At 38.3% G+C, this 22,885-nt stretch overlaps 1 long non-coding RNA gene across 3 annotated transcripts in view; it reads left to right on the top strand.

The window, feature by feature from the left end:
• The window catches only part of LOC135447328 (uncharacterized), an 80,503-nt gene that overhangs the window by 27,267 nt on the left and 30,351 nt on the right, over positions 1-22,885 (top strand). For all 3 annotated transcript variants that reach the window (XR_010440069.1, XR_010440071.1, XR_010440070.1), the window contains one exon: positions 5,423-5,560. This is a non-coding gene — a long non-coding RNA (uncharacterized LOC135447328). The remainder of the gene's footprint in view (positions 1-5,422; positions 5,561-22,885) is intronic.

The raw sequence follows: 22,885 nt of genomic DNA, 5'->3' as shown, positions 1-22,885 counted from the left end.
AAAATGTAATTATGTGCTGTATGTATATGAACCCCTGGCTCTAGGCAAGTTGAAGCTGGCATTTTGGAAGTGAAGGAGGCGTTATAAACTCCTGACCCTTGCTGCCCATAGCTATTGAAGCTGAGGTCATCAAGCCAGTCAAGCAGCAAGTGCAGATCCCAATTGAGGCTAACAGTCAAACTCAGCAAACAGATGAAGCTGCTGATAGGAGACACCACTGAAGAAAATAATCACTCTCCTAAAGGCACTGCCACAATTTCATTAAGGTAGTAAACACTATTCTTCATTCTTTTTTGCTTTCTTCAAGCATTGCTTTTATGAAGAATTCATCAATTTCATTATGTCTCTAACAACACTACTGGGATTATTTGGGTACATTCAATGGATATTGTACCTATAGTTTTATTTTACCAAAGGTCAAAGAATGACATGGACATAGCATGATTCTCTCTGATCTTAAAGAAAAGGTCTTGGTCTTTTATACAGGAACTTGTTTAATAAAGAAATATGTGTGTCTGGATAACATGCTCAGTCCTCTCAGAAATGGAATCAAGTAGGACTTGCCTGTATAGGTATAGGACTATGAGGAAAAAGATCCACATCTTTCTCTCTCTTCCAAGTCAACAGATATCTTCCTCCTAGTTTGCAGTAAATGCTAGCCTACTTGCTTCTTTCTTACCCTCATTCTACGGGTCTTTTTCTTCCCCACAGGCACTACAGTGTTCAGTTCTGTTGCATGCGATGCAGAGCTGTGTCTTCATGGCATGACTCTCAGAATTTTTTTTTCCTGTAGGAACCCAGTATTTTGTCAGGACTCCTTGAACTCTGTGTGGTTACCACATGTGCCCTCGCAAGGTGGGGTTGATATCCAAATGTGGTATTGCCTGATCTTAGAAGTATTTTTGGTGAGGACTGATGTGAGTCAGTCATTAGTGGTGTTCCTCAGGGGTCTGTGCTGGGGACAGTTCTGTTCAATGTTTTTATTGACAACATGATTGAGTCTTTCATTAGTAAATTTGCAGATAATGCTAAGCTGGGAGCGTGTGTCGATCTGTTGGAAGGTAGGAGGGCTCTGCGGAGAGACCTGGAATGGCTGGATGGATGGGCAGAGTCCAACAGGATGGAGTTTAATAAATCCAAGTGCTGAGTCCTGCATTGTGGCCACAATAACCCCCTCCAGCGCTATGGACTGGGGATGGTGTGGCTGGGCAGTGCCAGGCAGAAAGGGACCTGGGGATGCTGGTTGGCAGCCAGCTGGACATGAGCCAGCAGAGTGCCCTGGTGGCCAACAGCATTCTGGCCTGGTGAGCCACACCTTCAGTGATATGTCCAGTTCTGGGCTCCTCAGTTTGGGAAGGGTGTTGAGATACTCAAGCGTATGCAGAGCCTCAAGGCTGGTGAGGGGCTTGGAGCACAGACCCTGTGAGGAATGACTGAGGGAGCTGGGGGCGCTTAGCCTGGAGGAAAGGAGACTCAGGAGTGACCCTATTGCTGTACAGCTGCCTCAAAGGAGACTGTAGCCAGGTGAGGGTTGGTCGCTTTGTCCAGGCAGCAACTCCAGAACGAGGATTAAAGAACGAGAGAACACAGTCTCAAGCTGTGTCAAGCAAAATATAGGTTAGATATTAGGAAAAAGTTTTTTATGGGAAGTGTGATAAAGTACTGGAAGTGTCTGCCTGAGGAGGTGGTAGAGTCACCATCCCTGGATGTGTTATAAAAAAAGACTGTATGTGGCACTTGGTGCCATGGTTTAGTTGAGGTGTTAGGGGCATGGGTTGGACTCGATCATCTTGTGATTCTGTGAATGTTTCATAATAGGAGAAGAGGTTTCAGTTATGGTGGGATTACGTTTCAATTTGTCTACCAATCTCATTTGCATGGCCTGAAATAGAGCCAATGATCAAAGTCACTATTGGGGAAACATGGAGAAAGATGTCTCTTAACAATGTAATAATGCTTCCTCTGGTGCAGGGAGGGGTAGAATTCTGAATAGTCAGTTTTCTGTCTTTGTAATCTCACTGTTTTAATCTCACTTCAGAAGTAACAGGCTGGTTGTGTTGCTGCTCTGTGCTTCACTTTCTCAAGGAAACTTGAGCATCATGATTGAGAAGAGGAGAAAAAAATTCTGTAGTGTCTTCCCACTCTGCTCTTCCAGAAAGAACAGCAAGGACTCAGGTGAAGGTTTCTCAGTGATCAAAGAAACTCAGTTGCTATGGCATCTGAGTGTAATAGTAGTCATCACTTCATGGGTTGAAAAGGAGGCAAGAGAGGGATCTTCAGGAATCACAGTCAGTGAATCAGAGGAGATAAACATTGAACTCTCCAAGAGTGTAGTCACTGAGTTTGTTTCAGAAGTCAAATGTGGTATGCTAAGGATGAGGAATTCCAGCAGGACCTCAGGAAGTGCAGGGGTGGAGGGAGAGGCAGTGGGGGAGGAAGGCAGCAGATCAAGCTTCAGAACAGATTAAAATGAACTAATGGATCTAAGTAAAGTCACCCAAATCATTCCCACACAAAGCCAGCTCAGAACAAGCAATTACAACACAAGAGGAATATCTCAGAGCTAGTTGAGAGATTGCTGAAATTGCTGGCTGAATGTGCAGCAGCCAAAAGAACCAGCAAAATGGGGTTGTTATAATAAGACAAGGGCAGGATCTTGGCACTATATGAAGCCCTGGTATTTTACACAGCAGGCAGTGAACTTGTACAAGCTCCTTTCAGCATATTCGAGAAGCAGACAATTTCAGCAGATTTGCAAGAGATCAGATTAAATAATATACAGGAGGTCTATAAATGGATAGCAAAGGGTTAGGCATGGATGTATCCTTTAGCCCCTCTTATGCAACCCTTTCTGAGGTTGGAAGAGAAATTCTGTTGTTATTAGAGGAATGAGTTGCAGCCAGTGTTACTCTTTCTTGTGTTTTCTAAATAGCATTCCCTACGGTCACCCTCAGGGACAGATCATGGGTTAAATGGACAACTGAAAAGATGCTCCATTGAGAGATGAAAAGGATGAGTAACAGGATGCTGGGAAGCACAAACATCACGATGGGCGCAGTGGTAGGAAATGAGACTACTGTTCTCTGAGTTTGGAGGATGGAAGCAGTGAAAGAAGAGATAGGCCAAAGACTTGAATATGTGCAGTGGAAAACATGCTGTTAGCAAATTTACCATCCTTACTAAGCTGTGCACACTGAACAGTTCTGATTGTCCCTCTGAACACATAGAAGGGGTCCAATAAGGTCCAAAACGAGAGCAAGAATAAAGAGACAATATAATAAATCTCTGAGCTAATATACAGTTTTAATTTGCCATGATAATACTTTAGTTTCTCCAGAAATGAAAAAAAAGTAATTTCTAAAGTAGCATTGCCACTGCAATGAGATATTGGGACTCATAAATTATCCAGTCAGTTACTATAGCTTAAAATGTACTTTTTATAAGCACTAGTAAGTGACAGTTGCTGTGCCCTCTGACTGATGCAAAGGTGAGGAAATAGATTAGAGGTTTAAGCTTCCATATAAATGCTATAAAAGCTACCATGACTGAAGATTTTTGAGAAGCCTAAATGCTACTAAGTGAAGAAAAAATAAAACCAAAAGGGTAGTTTAACGAGCTTGATAGAGCTGACTTTTCTGTATCTGGTCATCTTGAGGTGTGAGGGAAATATTGCAGCATTCAGAAAACAGGTCCGTGAAGCAGAAGATGAGTGTTCAGAAAGGAGAGGTAATAAATAAATAGTCTCTTATCTGGGCCCCAAGCAGGCCTAGTGAACCTCCAAATAGGATTTGCCTGTGCTAAAGCACACCTGCAATGTTACAGCTCCCAAGGTCAGTGATGTTTAGTACCGCAGCATTCGGAGAGACTCACAGGTACCTGTCAATGATGGGATTGTCAGTCCCTGCATTCACAGGCACAACATTGACTGCCTTGGTGCTTAAGCTGATACACGTGCTAACAATATAGAATGAAACTTTCTCCATTTTTGAACTCCTGGCTTCTCCTAAGTTAGCTAATGCTGTTGGCTGTCAGATTGATGCTGTGGTGTGCTTTTGGCACTTATAGCAGCCCCCTCTGGACTGTGTAGCTAAGGGACAGGACACACATTCATGTGCCCTTGTCATATGCAGCTTGCAGCTTTACTTAGGTTCTGAGGTTGTAATTTTCTTTTCCTGCCTCTGTTTACTAACTTTATTTTCACAGTCTCCCCCCTGCCTCCTCAGTTTAACTGATTTTCTTTGATTTTGTATGTTGCACTATTGTAACTTGCCTAGGCATCTGTGGCCGTTGCTTCTCTCTTGGTGGCCGGAGAGAGAGAAGCAAGAACACCAGAGCATTCCATATTTTCTGTGAGACAAAGATTTTCTCAGTTCTTGTGGAAATGGTGTGAGCATCTCCCCAGTCAACACCACCTTATCTGGACAGGCAGAAAAGAGAACATCCTTAACAATTTTATCAGTTCTACCTTGGCCTATTAACAGCTCTGACTGATTTCTCTGCTTCCAGAGGAAATGGAACTGCCAGAAGGAGAGGCTGTACAAACATCAAAACATGTACAAAACACACTGTTTTCCTCTAGGGCTTTAAATTCAAAAGAGCCTGCAGTAGATTTGTCCTTCTCCTCTGAGTCATACCAGAGCTCTACATAGTCAGCATAATATTTTCTAGATGTTGCAGTCTGAATTCTCTGCTCAACATCAGAATTGGGGACAAAATTTGTTCTGAGATTTTGGGCCAGATCCCCAGTATATGTTGGAGAATTTTGAGGTTTGCCCTCATAGTTTTGAGGCCACCTGGAGCAGGGTCTGTAAGATCTAGAACATGATTGAGCTTTGGATGTGTCTCCAGTATCAAATGTAGTATATCAAGTGTAGCCAGGATGTGCCAGAGCTGAGCCATGCCATACCTTGACAGCAGAAGTATTTATTTTATTCTTTTCCAGTGGATTTAGAACTCTTGTTATGTTGTAGCAGCTAGTGAGTGCCAATCAAAGTAATTGTTATTATTCTAACCACTCGTATGGTTGAGTTTAAATTTGGTTGAATTTAGGTGATGCAGTGGCTAAAGTCCTAAAACCCTGTCCTTCACTTCTGCCAGTATTTCCGTACAAGGAGCTTTTCTGGGGTTATACTCAGTAGGAGATTATAAAGTGAACTGCTGAGATATTCTGTAAATAAAGCTACAAACTAAGGCTATACACGAAGAAGAGCCTATTTCTTTACCTGTGTCTTGTATATGGATTTTAATCACTGCAGAAGTATAGTAGATAGAAGTGGGTTAGTACTTTCTAGTAAATAGAAGTGGGTTCTATTGAAAAATATACTAGCTAAAAATGTTGTTATCATGCTGTAAGAGAGTATTTTTCAGTGGTATTTTGAGGAAGCCTTGAGGAATTAAATGCTCTTATCTCCCCTTTACCTAGATTCCTAAACATGGTGTGGAGAAGATGGCATGCATTTCTCCTGTAGAGCATGGGGTCCATGCTCTCCTTCTGGAGCAGTGGAAGGAACAGGGAAGAGCTCCTGCAACGACAGACAATTAAACCCGCTAAAAGTAGAAGGTTGTGTGCAAAGGATTTTTTTTTTTTTCTTGGCCTTTTTAAACTGCTAATGGTAGATTCTGTGGGTGTTACAACTACTGACAGCCACACATAAACACTGCTGCAGAATTTCACTATCCCTGCTGCAAATTTTAGGCCTGTGCTATAATTTTAGGGCTTCTGTTTTTGTATATCCAATTATAGATCTTATTTTGCTGTTGAAGTTTCAGCAGGTGGCTATAGTAAGCACAGATCTAGCTAATTTTTATATATGGAATCATAAAACCAAGTGACAGAGACAAAGCTTGGTTGTAAACACTGTGATTTAGTCTGTTTTCCTATTAAAAAGAAAAGGCATACAAACCCTTATAGATTTGGAACCCTCTGAACAAAGGTTAAAATTATATGCAAACAATCTGTGCTCCACACATAGACAAACATTGCAGGTTTGTAAGAAATGATAAACAAGTTAATTGTGTTGCAACTGTACATAATCTCATGAACTGTTCTCCACTGAAGTCCTAATTAACTGACTGCATGCACAGAGCTGCCCAGGAGTGTTTCCTAGCAGCACTTATCATTAAGGGCTTGGCATTAGGTGAGAATGGTTTACACAGAGCCAGTTAGAAATTGTAATTTTCATCAAACAGTACAGTACTTTTGTCTGCTCTGATTAAGAACCACACTCATTTTCTAGCTTAAGATACAGTGACAAGTGTCAAAGCAATTTTTTCATTTAACAACATATTGAACTATCAGTGTTACCCAGTACAAACAGAAAAATCATAATCCTAATGCAGCAAATGACAATTACATCTATTCTTTATGTCCCTAACCTGGGATTTTTGGACAGTAAATTTGAAAGCTATGTAAATTGAATAGCTGAATGATCTTTTTTCTGCCTCTAATACCACTCCTGTTTGAAGAGAAAATTATCTCCAGTTTTGTATTGCGCATTATTTCAGCTAACTAGTCAAGGGAAGTAAATGGTAAGAAATAATATTGAATTTTCCAATGCCACATGCTAATTCAGAGGCAGAACAAAGGCATTTAAACATTTTTGTAAGTAGTTCAAAGGTAATCTCTCTAGTGATCATGTAAAATTTAGACTTCAGCATGAGTATGCTTATGAAATGCCTTCAGATATCAGCCCACATTACAATCTGCTATTTTGTTTTGAATGAATGTGTCGTGACTAGAAGTTTAAGTGGTAACTACAGATAAGATTGAATTCAGTGCTTTAATGATATCCCTTTTCAAGTTGGCTGCTGGAAATATTTTCATTTAATTTGCTGAAGTCCATTGAGAATATAATTTTATTTTGCTTCACATAAAATTAACAAACTTGTGATGTTCAAAAGCCAGTGCCAAAATCTTAATTAAAACAGGCCTTTTTTTTTTAGTCTTAAGCATGTTGTCTGGAAAAGAAGCATCCTGTCTGAAATAATTTTATCTTTGATCTTTAAATACTGAGACAAATTCAGATGGAATATTTTGCATGTGTTTCAGTTGTGTAGAGTATTTGGGTTTCTTGCTACTCTTCTAATATATTGTAGCATAACACCATCAATTTAGAAGAGTGCCCTTGCTGGGTTTTGTCCCAGAACATTCATTCCTATTTTCCCTGGTGGGATGGAACTGGGTTTCATTTGTTCTCAAAAATTTTAGTAAATGTGGTATGGAATACTGTATTTGTCTTGCTACCACTCAGATCAGTTCAGCGTCAGTATTTTAACCTTTATGAAATGCACGTCTAGCTTCTGGTCTGTAGGAGTGCAGGAGTCTTCTGAGTGGTATTGGCACGGTTTCACCGCGCAGAAATGGTGTGTGTGGGAGGACAGGAACTGAAAGTTAGAATCCAAAGAGATCAAAAGAAGGATATACATATCTTTTTGTCAAATCTGAAATAGCATCTTTTTGATCCTGTGGAGGACAGGAGGAAAGCAGTGAACTGAGATTGGGGGGAGCTGGCACAGCATTTCTTCTGATCCTTTCTCTGCCGTCCTTTGGGACAGATGCAAGGTACAAACGGGCTCAGGTTTGCCCTGCTCATTGTCAGAGCTGGCCACTCATGAGCTTGATTTGGTTCTAAATTACAGTGTCCTCTCTCTTAAACAGTCTTTGTGGAAGAGTTTACACAGATCTGTATGTTTTTTTGTAAACAGGTCCAAAAAATGGAACCTGCACATTTTTTTTTAACCATGAACAGAGCTACCTATGTATGCTGGAACTGTGAAGGGGAGCTGAAGCTGAGACACAAACCTTGTCATTTTTGTTCTTAATGTAGATTTTTAATTGGATTTTTGTGTATGGTTTTCAGATAAAATAATTTCAATAATCTAATAACTCTAGATGCTGCATTGCTCCAGGCCCATATAGTAGTGGTATTTCCTAAATTTTATTTCATTTGATGCTTCATACAGTACTCCTAAGTATTTTTGAAGTGGGGAATAAAGATCCAGTAATTTGCAGTCCTCACTAAGACAGCTTCTTTGGACTATTGCCTCCAAATAATCTGAGTAGCAGTTGACATATGAACCTAGTTGGCAAGGATGCCAGTGTAGCTATTTCTTGACTGTGATGCTAAGTAAGACAGTGAAAGCATTTCCATACTGCCAGCTTTTCATTGTTATTTGCCCTAGAGTCACATTCAAGTAGCTTTCAAAAAACATGGAAAATAAATCTATGAAGTTTGAAGATAACTGATTATTTAATATGTAGATAGTATTTTATGATATATAATTGATGTATTTATTTGCTTTGAGTATTCAATATTAAATATAGGAGTTTTCTATTAGGAAAAAAATTAAAAAACCCCAAAAGCAAGCCCACCTGTAAAAAACCTCACCTCTAATCCCTAGCTATTTTTAAAATTAAATTTCATCTCAAGATCACTTGCAGATAAAAATTTCACTCAAATCTATTGCAGCCAGAACAGTTCTAGAGACTGGACACAATTTATCTGAGTTATTCAAGAACATGTTCCAGATATGTCTTTATAACATGAAGATGTTTTGTGACTGAAGATGACCCTCCTTTCTTTCTTTTCTTTTGCTGCCTTCTTATGCATTTCTTGAAGTTTTCAAGGCATTAGACACTGAATACTGAATATTTCCTGGTGATAAACTGCAGAGCCTTTGTTTGTGACCCTGCATGAGGAGGAGTCTGAATTTGGAAGAGCAAAGCCCAGATCTCCAGTGTAGAGCAGCACTTGTACTGTTTGCATGCCTGCGTGCATCTCTCTTTCTGATTGAAGTGCTGAGTGTTACATCTTTGAGGAAGGATGTGGCCTCAGGAATAGAAAATCTTCTGGGAAAAAGCTGTCTTGGGTTAATCTGATAGTGATTTTGTGATGGAATTGACCCTTCTTGGGATATACTCTTGTGTTATATCATAAAAAGCTTAGATGTTCTTAAACTCATATCTATTAGAGCTTTACTGAGCAAGTGGGTTGATCAGTCTTTATCATTTTGGATTCTCATTTGATGAGTTGGCTACCTATCTTCTTGCTTTCAAAGAAAGCTGGGTGAGGGGTCTCAGTTTAATAAAGTGATTACAGCCTTCAGTGTACTATTTTTGTAGGGACCTGAGGTTGCAGGAGACCCCCATTCTTTACCTATCTGGCCCCTGGCAGAGAGAAGTCCTTCATCCAAGAAACTTAAGAAAACCAGCACCATTCTTTGACTCTTCTCTAAAATTTTCAGAACTTCCATTGTACTACAACAGTGGCACTTAAGCAAGTCTAAAAGCTTGAGTTTTTCTCTCCCCATACTTAATGGATTAAAAACAGGTCTGCCCCTTAGTCCTCTTTTTTTCCCCCAGGCTTTTCTTCTAGATATGTAACAGTAAACTCTAAAAAAGGAAGTATGTTGATGAAGTTTTGCCCGTGAAAATCCCATGAGTGTAAGACCCCTTGAAACTGCATTTTGCCAGACTTAGAGAAGTAAGATGAGTGTGTGAAAATTGTATTAAGTAAGCCCATGTGGGGCAGAATGCAAGGGGGCAAGCATGAGGTCCCAGCATGAGCAATGAAAAGCAGGGAAGGGGCACTAATGGTGTTACCTGGCTGACGGGAGATAATGGCTGCAGATACAAAACTTTACTGATGAGTGCAGAATTTACATGAGTTTGGCATATGCAAGTTACTGTTGAACTGGGTCAAGAATGTGTATTATATTAGGCCAGAGAGGCTGCAGTTAAGATTTTTGGGAAAAACCTGTGAGAGAATGTATACACATAGAAATAAATACATGTGTTGTCATCTCCATTGAGATTCATGTCAAGAGGGTTGCAACAAGGGTCAAAAATTGCATTACTCAGGCTATAACTGTGAGGATTACAGTACTGTATTTGTTACACATGCTGTGCATGAGGAGAAGACATTAAAAATAACTTTAGACAAACCACAAATAAAAGATATTTCTGAAGGCCTTTTATTTCTAAGAGTCTAGTAATTTTTGAGAGACTATAATGTATAATAAAACCAGTCTCTCCCCATTGCAGTGTCCTCTGTAGAGGTAGAAAACCCTCTTGAACTGCATGCTGTGAAGCCAGTATTGAGATGAGTGTTTTCCTCTTTGCTGCAGCCTGCGATGCTCTTAGTCAGCACAGCACAGCAAGAGGCAGCTGCCAGTGCTGGGGCTGTGCAAACAGGGAGAGAGCCTTGCATCACAGGCTGGCCGTGCGTGTGGGCGTGTTCTGTGGGCTCCCTGCTGCACTGCCCACTCAATCTCAAGAGCAGAACATCACGTTGATAATGTAGATGAAAGAAAAAAATGTATCTTTGGAAAAAGATATATTAAAATCAGTAGCTTTGCACCACTGTGATTCTCTTCTATCTGACAAACTCTTTTGTGCAGTCTCTGATCAATGTAGGCTTTATATATAATGTATATACTTCTATTTCTGGCTGTATTATCTTCCAGGAATATTTCTTCAACAACTACTATGTACAATACTGACTTTGGCTTTAAAATTATGAATGTTCCTGTTTGAAATTGTCGTACTGTGATTCATTTTGTATAAGCTACAGTATCTTTGCTAGTTGATACTCAAGTGCATATTCAAGTTTCCCAAGAATATCTTGTTTGCTACAGGGAAATTAAACTCTGTCTTTCTATCAAGTGCATGCAATCAAATATCTGACTGAGTTGACATTTTAGCCTGCTTGTACAGCATGTTCTCTGCTGTGACTGTAGGTGAGACATTCTCTGCTCGGGTAGGATATCTTTGTGTTAAGCTCCATGCACGGGGTCAGGAGTAAAAGCAGCACTTGTCTTGCAAAATACGCTATTGAGCTGTATTGATTTCTCATTTAGCAGTATTGGGTGTTCACCCTGGAAATCCAGCTAGGTTTCTAGTTGCTCATGAGAAGGCCGATTGGTGTTATGTTATCTAATGAGTGCATATAGGCACTAAGGGCTTATGCATGTTTTATGTGCTCTGAACAAACTAGAAAAGACATCTATATGAAATAATAAATCGTCCAGCAAATCATGGAGCTCTCTAGACCATTCAAGTGAATTATTTTTCAGGTTTTGGATGGCAGAAATAAACAGTGGATTAGTAGTTTGATTCTTTGACTGTGTTTTAAGCCAGCTGTGTAAGATAAAACAGCAGAAGGATACGATTTGGAAACGTGATAAATCAGGTTAAGCATATGTGGCTAGAACCTTCAGGTCCACTTGATTTGGTCTCTGAATCAGGTTTTGTAATTATATATCCACTTAGGAATTCCAGATGTCTGCTGAGGCTTTCCTGCCTTTTCTCTTTCCAAATATGTCTCAAAGGCGATGTTGGCACAGCTTCTTAAGGACACTGCTATTCCCAGCTGCCCTGGCAGTGGGACTGGGTCTGTAGGCCAGCGCTCTTGCTTGGCTCCATTTCCCATGATGTAGATGTCTATGATAGGTGTGTCATTAAGTGAGGTCACACAGCTCGTGCTGAGCTCAAGCTGGACAAAGTGTTTTTTGAAAACCAAACCAACAATTAGTGTTCTGGATTATAGAAGGTCAAAGAGGTTTTTTCTGAGTGCCCAAGTAAAGTGCTTTCAGAAATATAGGAATGGAACACTCCTATTTCTCGCTGAAATCCATGGAGAATTTTTTTCATTCCATCTCCTGCTTTTTAGTTCACATGGTTCCTTTGATCCTTGCTGCAAAGAGTGTTCCTGGCTTTGAAAGTCGATGTCCAGTTGTGCGTGTGTGGGAAGAGGGGGAGTGTTTTATTCACTACCAAGGCATGCTTTTATGAGTGGGAGAGTTTCGTTCTAAGGATGGATTGCATATCACATCAAACAGGACATGCACATTTTCAAGTGTTTATCCTAATTTTAATATGGGAATTTTGACTCAGTAATTTGTATTAAAAGTCATACCAAAACAAGTAGGAAACTGGAGATGTGCTAAAACTGTAGCAGCATTGCCAAGTGTTTTCACATTCCTTCTGCATGAGCATGCCCAGGAAGATGTTGACAAGGAATATCAGCAGTCTAGCCTGGCTGTGCAGTATTAGTCATGTAATAGCTATAAAACTAAATCCTTAGTGGTATTCTTGTCCAGATTGGACATATTATCCATATTTTTTAGGTTCAGATTTGTGTAAATATCTGAGAATTTATAATTTCTTGGCCATACTTTACATTTTGGGAATGGGCTTGTACTTGAGTCTATGTTACAAAGAAAGAGATTTTCCTTTTATTTAATGAGAGCTTTGTTGCTGTTTATTAAAGGAGAGCTGTGCTTAAGAATACTTTATGTAAGTGCTGTATTATAAAAGCTTCATCTTCAAACAGTCCAGAGAGAAGGTGAACTACTGAAGCAGAGAAAGTGATTAAGGGGGAGCTGAGGAACTTATATGCTGGGAATAGGGAAGAGAGGGAGACAACATCCATTCAGAATGAGAGGTGCTGAGAAGAGAGAGGTTTTTGGGGTGAACTTGCATGTAAATAACATTGCTATTTCAAAAGGTTTATGTTTGGTTTTATGTAGATTTGGGGTACTATACATACAACTTCTGCACGCTGTGTATTGATGGAAATTCACATAACCTTGCTGACAACTGTGCATCCTCTTTAATATAGAGAAAATGGGTTAGAGTGCAAACAAATCAAACAAGTTTGAATTTTAATTTTAAATGACAGCTGCTGTTGATGAAATACTGATTTTTACGTTGAAATAAGTACAGCTAAGTCAAACACAATATGCAACAAACTGCACACCTCTACAGGTTGTTTGATCGTGCTATACTGTCCAACAGAAGAACTTTTCCATTGTTTTCATGGTACTTTGAATCTCTTGTAAGATTTTTTTACATTATAGCTTCCCTGGGCATCATGATAGCAAAGGAAGTAGATTTTTATTCTAGAAAAAATTTATTATATAAACAATAATTTCTTTATAATCGTACAATGAAGCTTTATATAAACATGGTGCCAATGTAGAAGAATGTTGGTTTTGTAAAATGGGGCCTTTATAAGTTGCTGCAGTGGATATAAAATGACAAGATTGAACATCCAAGCCTGTCACTTATAAAGCAAATAAACTGCAGAAAGAAAACCAATATCTTGAAGAAAAGAAGGATTTAGAGGGATACTATGGAGAGTTTTAGACAGTCAGAATTGCTATCATATAATCAGTAAGTCCAGCAGTCAAACTATTCCCAAGCATTAGTTGTTTTGATTTCATTTCACACAATCAAACTGAATTTTGCTAGCCACTAATGGTGGGGCTTCAATAGCTGGACAGATGACTCTTTGTCCTGCCAAATGTGTTTTCAGCTATGCTATCACCATCTGCTACTCTAAATCTGAGAAGCATTGTTAGTGTCTTTTGCCAGGTGTGGCTTAAATATCTCACTTACTCTGTGGTAATAAATGTGCTTTTATAGGCAACTGAAGGGGTGTCAGACTTGGTTTGTATAGGTGAGATAAGGTTTGCAATGCTGCTGTTGCTGAAATGGAGCTGAAAAAGGTGACACCTGGGCATGGTGTATACCATATACTCATAGTGGAGTTATGCCTGCCTGTCAGTATCATGAAATGTTTGCAAAAAATTAAGCTTTAGTGGAAAAACTTTTTCAAATAATTGGATGGAGCTTACTGCACTTCAGAATTGAATTCTCAGCTTTTTTTTATTGATTAATGCATGGAACTGAAGCTACTACATATATTTCAAAGAAAAAAGTAAACATCACTTTGTTCATAATAACTTGTAAAAATTAAATGAATTCTGCATTTTATGTTATTAGATAGAGTAATTTTCAGATTGAAGAGCTCTTAGATTTGATTGGCAGTGCATTCAATCTCTAGAACAAATTGCTTTCTTCCTGGATTGTTCTTCTTTTCCTTTCCTTATTTTTTCCCCTTTCATTCCAAGTCTGGATTTAATATTGACATAGAGGAGTATTGGTTTTGCTCATTTTCACCACTGTGACTTGGGATACTTGCTGAAAGCCCTAAAATCAAGAAGTTTTTCAAAGTTTAGGCAATTTGGGAATGTTATTTGAGCTGGTTTTATGTTTATGAGCTCATTACGGTGCATATCTGACCTGCACACTCTCCCTTCAGTTCCCTGAGAGGACTGCACTGTGCTCTAGGCTGAACCAGCAGGCTGCCAAAGGTTGTGGTCACAGTGGCAGAGCCCTTCCCTTTTCACCTTCTCTTAAGCACGGCCATCAGGTGACATGGTGGCATCTCATCTCTGGGGGAACAACACAATCCCTGTCTGGCTGAATTTAGGCATACAGAGTAGCCCTCCAGTTTGGCCTTTTGTACTCAGAAAAATGGCCCACAGTTCTACTTCCCTCTTTGGCATCCAGAGATTGGCAGCTGATTAGAGTGACTGAAAATTTTTCAAAAGATAGTATGAAATTTTTTTTTTTTTTTTTGGTACTTGAGGGAATACAGACTGTTGCTATTTAACCCCTATTTCTGATATTTATTAACATATTTTGACTTTGCCTTAATCTTTCTTTTAATCCTTAGCAATATGGGGGCAGGAGGAACCCAAAGGGACTCTTGGGACAGCAGCCCTTCCTTTTTTTTGGATATATTTTCAATGTCTAAATTTTTTCAAGACAGTAGTGTAACTCAACCTGGCTCAGAGAAAAACATGTAGCTTAGCTCATGTCATCTTCCTCCTGCACAGATTTCTGCTTCAAATAAATGCCTCATTTATGGGTTTTTTTCTAAGTTATGATTTGTCCCACATCATTCTAGACTAGCAATTTAATAAGGAAGTAAAACTGAAATGCATAGCGCGCTGTAATCTTAAAATACAGATAATACTTCTATCTTCACTTTAGTGGATAGGGCTTTCTCTCATTGCAGGAGTCTTTTCAAATAATAAAGTTTGACAAAAGAGAAGAAAATGTGACTGTACAGCCTAAACTCAGGATGGACACAAGTTTTGTGTTATCTATGGGAGAGCACAACACTGAGCATCAGACAATAAATGGACAATAACTGTGATTGTTGGCTTTTTTATGTATTTATTTTGTTACCTCCTTACTCTTTTTCTTAGAGGGATAAAAGTCTGGTCCTATGAATTCTAAACAAATAACGTCCAGGCAAACAAAACCTATTCTATGACTGTTGTTTATAAATCACACTCCATATAGTCAGTCCATTCTTGGCATCTCTGAAATCACAGTTGTTTTTCAAACATGCTGATGCTGAAGGTAATTGTTCAGCAAACCAATTTCTATTTCATCTCTGTTCCATTGAGCATGTGTGTAAATTATAAAATTGCTTGCTTTGGCATATGCTGTCTGAATCCCAGCCACCCCTATATATGTTCATTTGAGGTAGTCTTTCCTGGATTGTCTTCATTCTAGCTAGACTAAATTGTTTATTCTGGGTATAACTGGACGTCACTTACTTAGCAGTTTGTTTGAGGTAGGTACACTTAACTAGGATTTCTCACCAGGAGGCATTTAGTTTCAGTTTACAGATAAATGTCTCATCCTTCAGGATAAAGATAGAATGTCTTATGCAAGGTGCTGAGTGTCTTAAATTTTTAATTAAATGTATAGGTATAAGCTTAGATAATTCAGATCAAACTTTCGGTAGATTTAATTTCTTTTGTACTAATAGAATTATTGAGGTCTAAGAGGAGTCAGGCCCATAGAGAACTGCTATCCATGTTACAATTCCTAGGGTCTTTTTTTTTCCTCCTGTAATTCTGAGAATAGGAATTTCTAAAATTGAAGAAATAGAATTGTGGCAAACTTGAAGTGTGGCTTCAAATGTGTTTGTTCAACTAATATGTCTTCCCATGCAATAATTACAATAGACAACATAAATAAGCACACAAACCCAGAAAGAACAGATTGTAGGTGGGGTTTGTTTTTAACACAAGCAATTATTAAAAAGCATTGTTTTGTATTGGTCAGAGCAATGTTAATGATAGAACATCCTTTTTGTACAACTCATACTTGATTATCATTTGAATTTAGCAGACAGAGCATTACACAGTAAAGCTAGAGTTCTACTGTTATAAGAGACAATAGTAGAGATCTGTCCCAGCATATAGCATACTAAACTTTTCTGAGATGATTTATAAAAAAAATAAATATATATAATATATATATATAAAGAAGAGGTTTATAATCTTGAAATGTACAGCAATTATTTTGCTTTGAATAGAGCTGTGAGAAACATATCCATTAAGTGACTCAGAAAGAATGAGGTTTATGGTCTGGGAGGGAAAAATAATCTCTAGAAAATTAGTTTTCTGTGGTATTTGAAAAGCTAATAGCATATTGGGATATGCAGTGAAGTTTCATGTACAGAAACTCAGCATTTTTCAGCAGGTAAAGCATCAGATTTGAGGAGGTTATGGCTGTACACAGGAAAAGTCTAACAGGGTTCAGTCACTTATGTCAGTTACAATTGGTATTACTTTCTATAGCAAAACCAAAAATGGTGAGTTTGAGAGTTTAGGAACTTGGAAATGGAGTATGGCTGTCTTTCAGCTTCTCAATTAAATTCTGTCTTAGTAGTGGCTTTTAAACAACAAGTATTTGCTGTTCACAAAATCTTGCTTAGATGTAAGAAAAAAAAATTAGGGATAGTATGGTTGTAGCAGTGTATGGCTTTGGAATAGAATGACAGGGTGAAACTGTCTTCAGTCAAACCCTGCTAGCACACCCACAAGTGTTCTGTGTTTTATAGTTTTTTTCTTTTTAGTTTTTGTCAGCAATGGTATTTGGAATGTTTGTGTTCTGGCTGGTAAAGGAATTATTATGTCTGATGTCATAACACTGGAAAAAAGGTGTTGTGCAAAGTCTATTGCTTAGGCAGTTGATGGGACCTAGCATATCCAAGAGCTGTAGTAATGGAGTTGGAAAGGGTTTTGGAGACTGCCCAATCCTTTAACCATGGCTTTCACTGCTGGGTATTGAAGGTAAATGTAGCTTTGAATTTTAGCCAGCTCATTTCTCCTCATGTGAGAGACTTACTCTGCTGTCTTTGCAAGGTATGTGTTCATTCTTTTCACTATCCATAAGACACATGGAAGGGCTTAATGTGATTTAAAAAGAAATAGGATTAGCTAAACTGTGAAATCTTAAAGGATTTAAACAGCACTGGAAAAGGACACTATCAGCAATGGAAAATATTCTTTAGTTTAACTGTCTGTAGCCACAAGTATCCTCTAAGAGCTCAGAGTGAGTACAAAGCAGTCTGACTTTGCCCAATACTATTTTGCCTTTTAGCCCCTTTCACTCCTGATCTGTTAGAGAATCCATTCCAGATTGTGACCTGGAGTTACTTCGTTCCCATGTGATGGTGAGAATCAGGAGAGATTTTTCAGCACCCAACCGACAGAATTCTTGCTTGAATTTTGTCTGCTGTGGCTTTTCTTGATGTAAAGGCTGAAAGAGGGGAGAAATCCTCATTTTGCTGACACTTCTCGGGAATATATGCTGAATATTAACAGTAATGTTTTTAAGAATTCTCACAGGCAGCAGAAAAAGAGGTCCTGTATGCATCTTCTGAAACACTGACTCCATTTGTGGTCCGGAATGTCATCCTGTTTTGCTTGTGATGTAGCATTCACTTTGTGTCTCTAATGAACATATTCAAACTGTACAGCATTGACATGGTGACTACTAGATGCTGTTGGATAAGAAGCTATAGACTACTCCTGCTGTGTTAGTATATCCCCTGTGCTTAGCAATCTTTCTGGTGATGGGGAGGCTTCAGACTGAATGCTCAGATTCAGTTATTTTGCAGATGTCCTCCCTAACTCCCTCCATTGGTTCCTTTATAATATGTTTGAATTTTTTTAAATGGTTTGTACTGGAAGGGACCTTAAAAACCTTCTGGTTCAAACTACCCCCACCATTGGCAGGGAGCTTTCCACTGTACTTTGGATTGCCCAAAGCTCAATCCAGTCTGGCATTGAGCACTTTCAAGGATGGGGCATCTACAAGTTCTCTGGAGAACCTGTTCCAGGTCACCATCCTCACCATGAAGAATTTATTCCCAATATTTAAGCTAAACTGACCCTCTCTCAGTGTAAATCCTGTCCCCTTATTACTGTCCTACAAGCCCTTATAAAAAAATCGCTCTCTGACTTTCTTGTAGGCCTTCTTTAGGAACTGAAAGGCTGCTGTAAGGTCTTCCTGGAGCCTTCTCTTCTCCAGGCTGAACAATTTCAATGTGCCTTCATAGGAGAGGTGCTTCAGCCCTCTGATCATCTTTGTGGCCCTCCTATGGACTTTCTCCAACAAGATCATGGAGACAGCCAGCAGATGCATGGAGCCAGCCAGCTCCAAGCACAGTTTTTCCTCACAGACATTGGAGAAGGTTTAGCAGTAAATTTTGGTTTTTATAGCATGGGAATATATGTCTCAGATATTGCAGGCAAGAGGATTCTTTTAGCTTCAAGATTAAAAGGCTCAGGCTCAGAAACAGATGACAAACATGGTCATAAACTCCATTGGTTAAGGCAGTATATTGTGGAGGGAGCACAGAGTTCTCATGTGGAAGACCAGGTCCCAAGAATTAACCTTGTCTTCTCTGCCCATTGGGGAATGACGAATATCCACCTCAGCATCCTCTGAGCAGTAATGTCATTTGTGCTGACAAATTATTGGTCTGTAGGGAAAACTGCTGAGGACCATTGTCTTTATTTCAGCTAACCTTGTTTTTATATTGTGATGAAGTGCTTGGATACTCAGAGCACACCCTGCATGTAGTGTATTTTTCCAAATATTCTAGTTCACTATTTTTAGAGCATTCATTTCTGTCTTGTCTGTATTTATATACACATACACACTATTGTAAAAAAAAGTTCTGCAGTGAGAACCTTTGTCACTCTGCAGTTTTAAACCAAGTCAGTGAGATACTAGCCTTATAGGTTTTATTTTGTGAGCTGCTTATGCCTTTCCTTTTGCTAAAAAGCTTAGCTGTACAGTATGAGGAATTGTTCAGCATTGCCTATTAATGCCTGCCTTGTCAGAGAAAGGGGTGAAAAGCTTCTATCTATTGCACATACAGAGGAAAAGGTCCTGTGAAGGAACAGGCATCATGAAATTCAGACAGTTCTGTAGTCTTGAGGATTGGTGTTAGTTTCTGAGAAAAACAAAAAATTATCCCCTGTGGATCGGAGGCACAAGCAACTCTGCAAAAGCAGAATAAGCTACATTTTTAACTAAACAGTAGTAGGGAGCCATAAATGTCTCCTTTCCTTCTGTCTGTCCTATTGCTGTGACCTCACAATATGTGTAGTGATCAGAGTAAAATATTTTGAGCTACTGCAGCAAAATGGGATACTGATTGGAACAAGAGGTTCCAAATATTCCAGACTAGAAAAGCCGCACAAGTTAGGTAGTTTCTAATAAGTAGATAAAATCTGATCCAAGTTTTAGCATTAATGCATAAGGAACAATTAAAAAGGATGTTTATAAGCAAGGATCTTTCATAAAATATTCTTAAACAATATTCAACATTTCAGTTCCTGTTGACATTAGTTGCAATTGCTTTTGCTGCAGTGGGGTGTGGATCTGGCCTATTACCAATTTTTGTAATGAAATTTAAGACAAAAAACATTGCCTAAGATGCTGTGCGATGATAAAAGTCATGTTCACTCCCCCTTATTTGCTTTTGCCTTCATAAAACTCTTGAAGAAATATTATGTACTACTATATAGTCCTCAAGATGTACAGAATAATTCTGTACACACTGTAAGGAAAATGTGTTAATATATTGTTGGGGTGCAAAGAATGCTAATGATGTTGATCTCTCTTTTTGCATTTGTGAGTGCTAGAAGGCAAGTCAACTGAAAAGAACAAAAGTTTATCTGAGTTCAAAACAAGCAAATCAAAATGTTGGAAATTTAATTAATCCCTTGCCAATTTGTCTGAAAAATACCTAAACTTGGTTACCTCTGACTCCAGAATTTTGAGAGATCATTCAGCTGCTAATGCAATTGAATTTAAACAATTGTATTTTAAACTACAATGTTTTTAAGTACATGTAATTGGTAGAATTAGAAAATATAAACAGCAATGGGTAAGAAACAGAAGTAAGTATGCAGTTTTTAAATGCAGTGTTTCAGAAATTTGTCAAGCAGCCTCTTTTGAATGCTGACATAAATTTCAGATGTTCCTTAATAAAGATCCTAGCAAAGAATTTTGCTCCTAATGCAGTCTATGTAAAGGTAGCAGCTGAGTGTTTGTCTGAAGCTCAGTGTAGTAAAAGATGTACAACTGCAGGGATTTAAAAGGAGTATTGAAATAATTATGCTCTGAGGGCACAGTACTCTTGCATTGGAAGAAATTCTAACAAAGATTAGAGGAAGAAGAAAGTGCCTCATATATGTCAGAGATCATTCTTATGTTTCTGTCACAGCCAAAGTTCTGGTCCCAGGAGGAAGAACCCCTGCAACTACTATTAGGTTTATAACTTTTTTTATATTGGTCATTCAAGAATTAGGTATGCAAGACTTTGTTTCCTCTTTATCCTTAATTCTGTGCAAAATAGAATGAATTGTAGCTGAATGGTGATCACCTTGGGATGTATTCTCCTATGAAAAAATAAGCATACATATAAACCTCAGATAAAAGGAAGAAAACATATAAGGAAGAAATTCTGTTCTGTCAGAATGGTTGGACATTGGCACAAGTTGCCCAGACGAGTTGTGGCTGTCCTATCCCTCAAAATATTCAAGGCCAGGTTGGATTATAATTTTAAAATTAGAAGGCCAGAACTATCCTCTTACTGCAAAGATAAATTTATTATATTATGTAAAATTTGAAATCCATTGTATGACTGCTGTTTGGTTTTGGTTGTTCGTTCTGGGTTTGCTTTTTTAAAATTTATTTTATTTTTATTTTATTTTAATTTTGATTCTTAATTATACCAGTGAAAATTTAGAGAAATGCTACTGGAGTTAGTATTGTTCTGAAATTATACGCCTGGCACTGAGGTGAGGAGATGTGGTTACAGTTATTCTTGTTATTTTGCTTGCATTATGCGTATACAGTATGCTGTCTAAAAGCAAAAAAAAAAAGAAAAAAAAGAAACAAATATACAAATCCCTCCTCCTCAAACTAAAACAAAATTCCCCAAAAAAGCCAACCAAAAACCCAAACATCAGCTTTCCATAAAAATCTCAAACCCATCCAAACTTGTATATACCCAAAAAATCCTACTGAAAATTGAAAAAGTCAAGTATTTGGGTCAAAGAAAACAAGCTGCACTAAGTAAGAGGATGTAGAGGTACAGTCTGCTTTAATCTAAGATACAGCATGGTCACATTCAGTTTCCAGCGCCTGTAGTCAATGTTCTCGCACTGGAGTTTTTGCCTCCGTGAGGCAGGTCAAGGAACTACTCCTGTTGAACTGTCATTGAGAGAGATTTTAGCAATGATATGTAATTTTAGAAATTAAGAAAGGATAAATTAATATTTACAAATCTCAAGGGTGGACACAATCCAATAATGAGTTTTAAGAGATCTCTCAGTCATGAAATTAATGAGTGAAGAGGTGAAATCTGTTACTTAAAGTGGCCTCAGAACATGAAATTGAAAATTTATGCCAATTTTTAAGGGTTAGTAGCAAAATACTCCCCAGATGATCTGACTTCTCCTCTGGTCATATTAGTAGAAAAGAAATCAAATTTTGTCTTATAAGCATGTCTTAAAGATGCTTATGAAAGGAATTTCTTATTTGTTTTATCCCATGCACACCTTGAAGAGAAATTATACCTCACTAATCAACTAGATTTTTTTTTTCCTAGAGTTTTAGACTTGTCAATGAGCATGAATGTGTGTGCTCTGCTTAGTGCAGTATGCTGAGATTCTTCGAAGGTCTCCTGAAAAGAGCCCTCATAAACAACTCTTGAAGAAATTAAGCTTGATGAAGTAAGTGGAAATGTCTTCCTGTGGATGAATAGTTACTTGACAGAAAATGAAGGTGAAGTAAAAATAGTCAACTTTCACAATGGAGAGAGGTAACTGAGAATCTTCCTTCTAGCATTTTGAGTCTGAGGGTTTGCCATTTAACATATTTATGAATGAGCTGCAAATGGGATGAAGTAAAAGTGTGCTTAACTGTGCTTAACTGAAAACCATGCAGTAGCAGAGGAATAAATGAAGAGAGATATGGAATAGTTTTTACACGAGCAGAGACTAAAGCTGCACCTGCTAGGAAAGAGTCAGCCTCAGAGAATATGACAAAGACCTGTAAAATTAGAAGATAAGAACCTGCCAGGGAAAGACACTCACTATTTTCCATGGCATACAAATTGGAAAATTGTTGATTTGCAAACTTAAACAAAAGGAATTTAGGAGTTTTTGCTTTTTTTTACACTATGACTGGTTACATTTTTAGATTCCGTCAATTGTTAGAGGATTTTTTTTAACATTCAGAAAAGCTATAGAATGGTTTAAAAAAAAAGTTGAGAGAATTTAGGAAGGACTGTCCATTGAGTACTGTTAAACATGATGATGTGGAGAAAATAAACTACACAGAGCTAACTCCTATTTATAATAAATATTCCAGGGGAGCTGTTTTTATACCCTGCTGCTGTACTTTTTGTGCTCTGCTTGTCCATGTCTTCCTCCCTCCAGGAGAAGTTCAGAGTCTCAGCACTGCTGCAGTGTATGGAAGTTGTCAAGTTACCTCAGCTTTTCCACTGTTTGGAGCTACTACACAGTGTAAACAGGGTTTAAAAAATTATTTAAGCCTTTGTAAGCAGTTGTTACTGTCCTTATTGCTGTATAATATGGTTGATACTTTCTGTTGTGCAGTACTTAAGATAGTCTCTGATTATTATACAGATGCCAGATTCCACAAAAGGAACATATAAGGAGCTAACAAATTCACGGGCATGAATGT

Source organism: Zonotrichia leucophrys, chromosome 4 (genome assembly GCF_028769735.1).
Source record: "Zonotrichia leucophrys gambelii isolate GWCS_2022_RI chromosome 4, RI_Zleu_2.0, whole genome shotgun sequence".
In the NCBI taxonomy this organism is placed as follows: domain Eukaryota; kingdom Metazoa; phylum Chordata; class Aves; order Passeriformes; family Passerellidae; genus Zonotrichia; species Zonotrichia leucophrys.
Note: the sequence above shows the minus strand (reverse complement) of the source record. Positions and strands in the feature narration are given on the sequence as shown.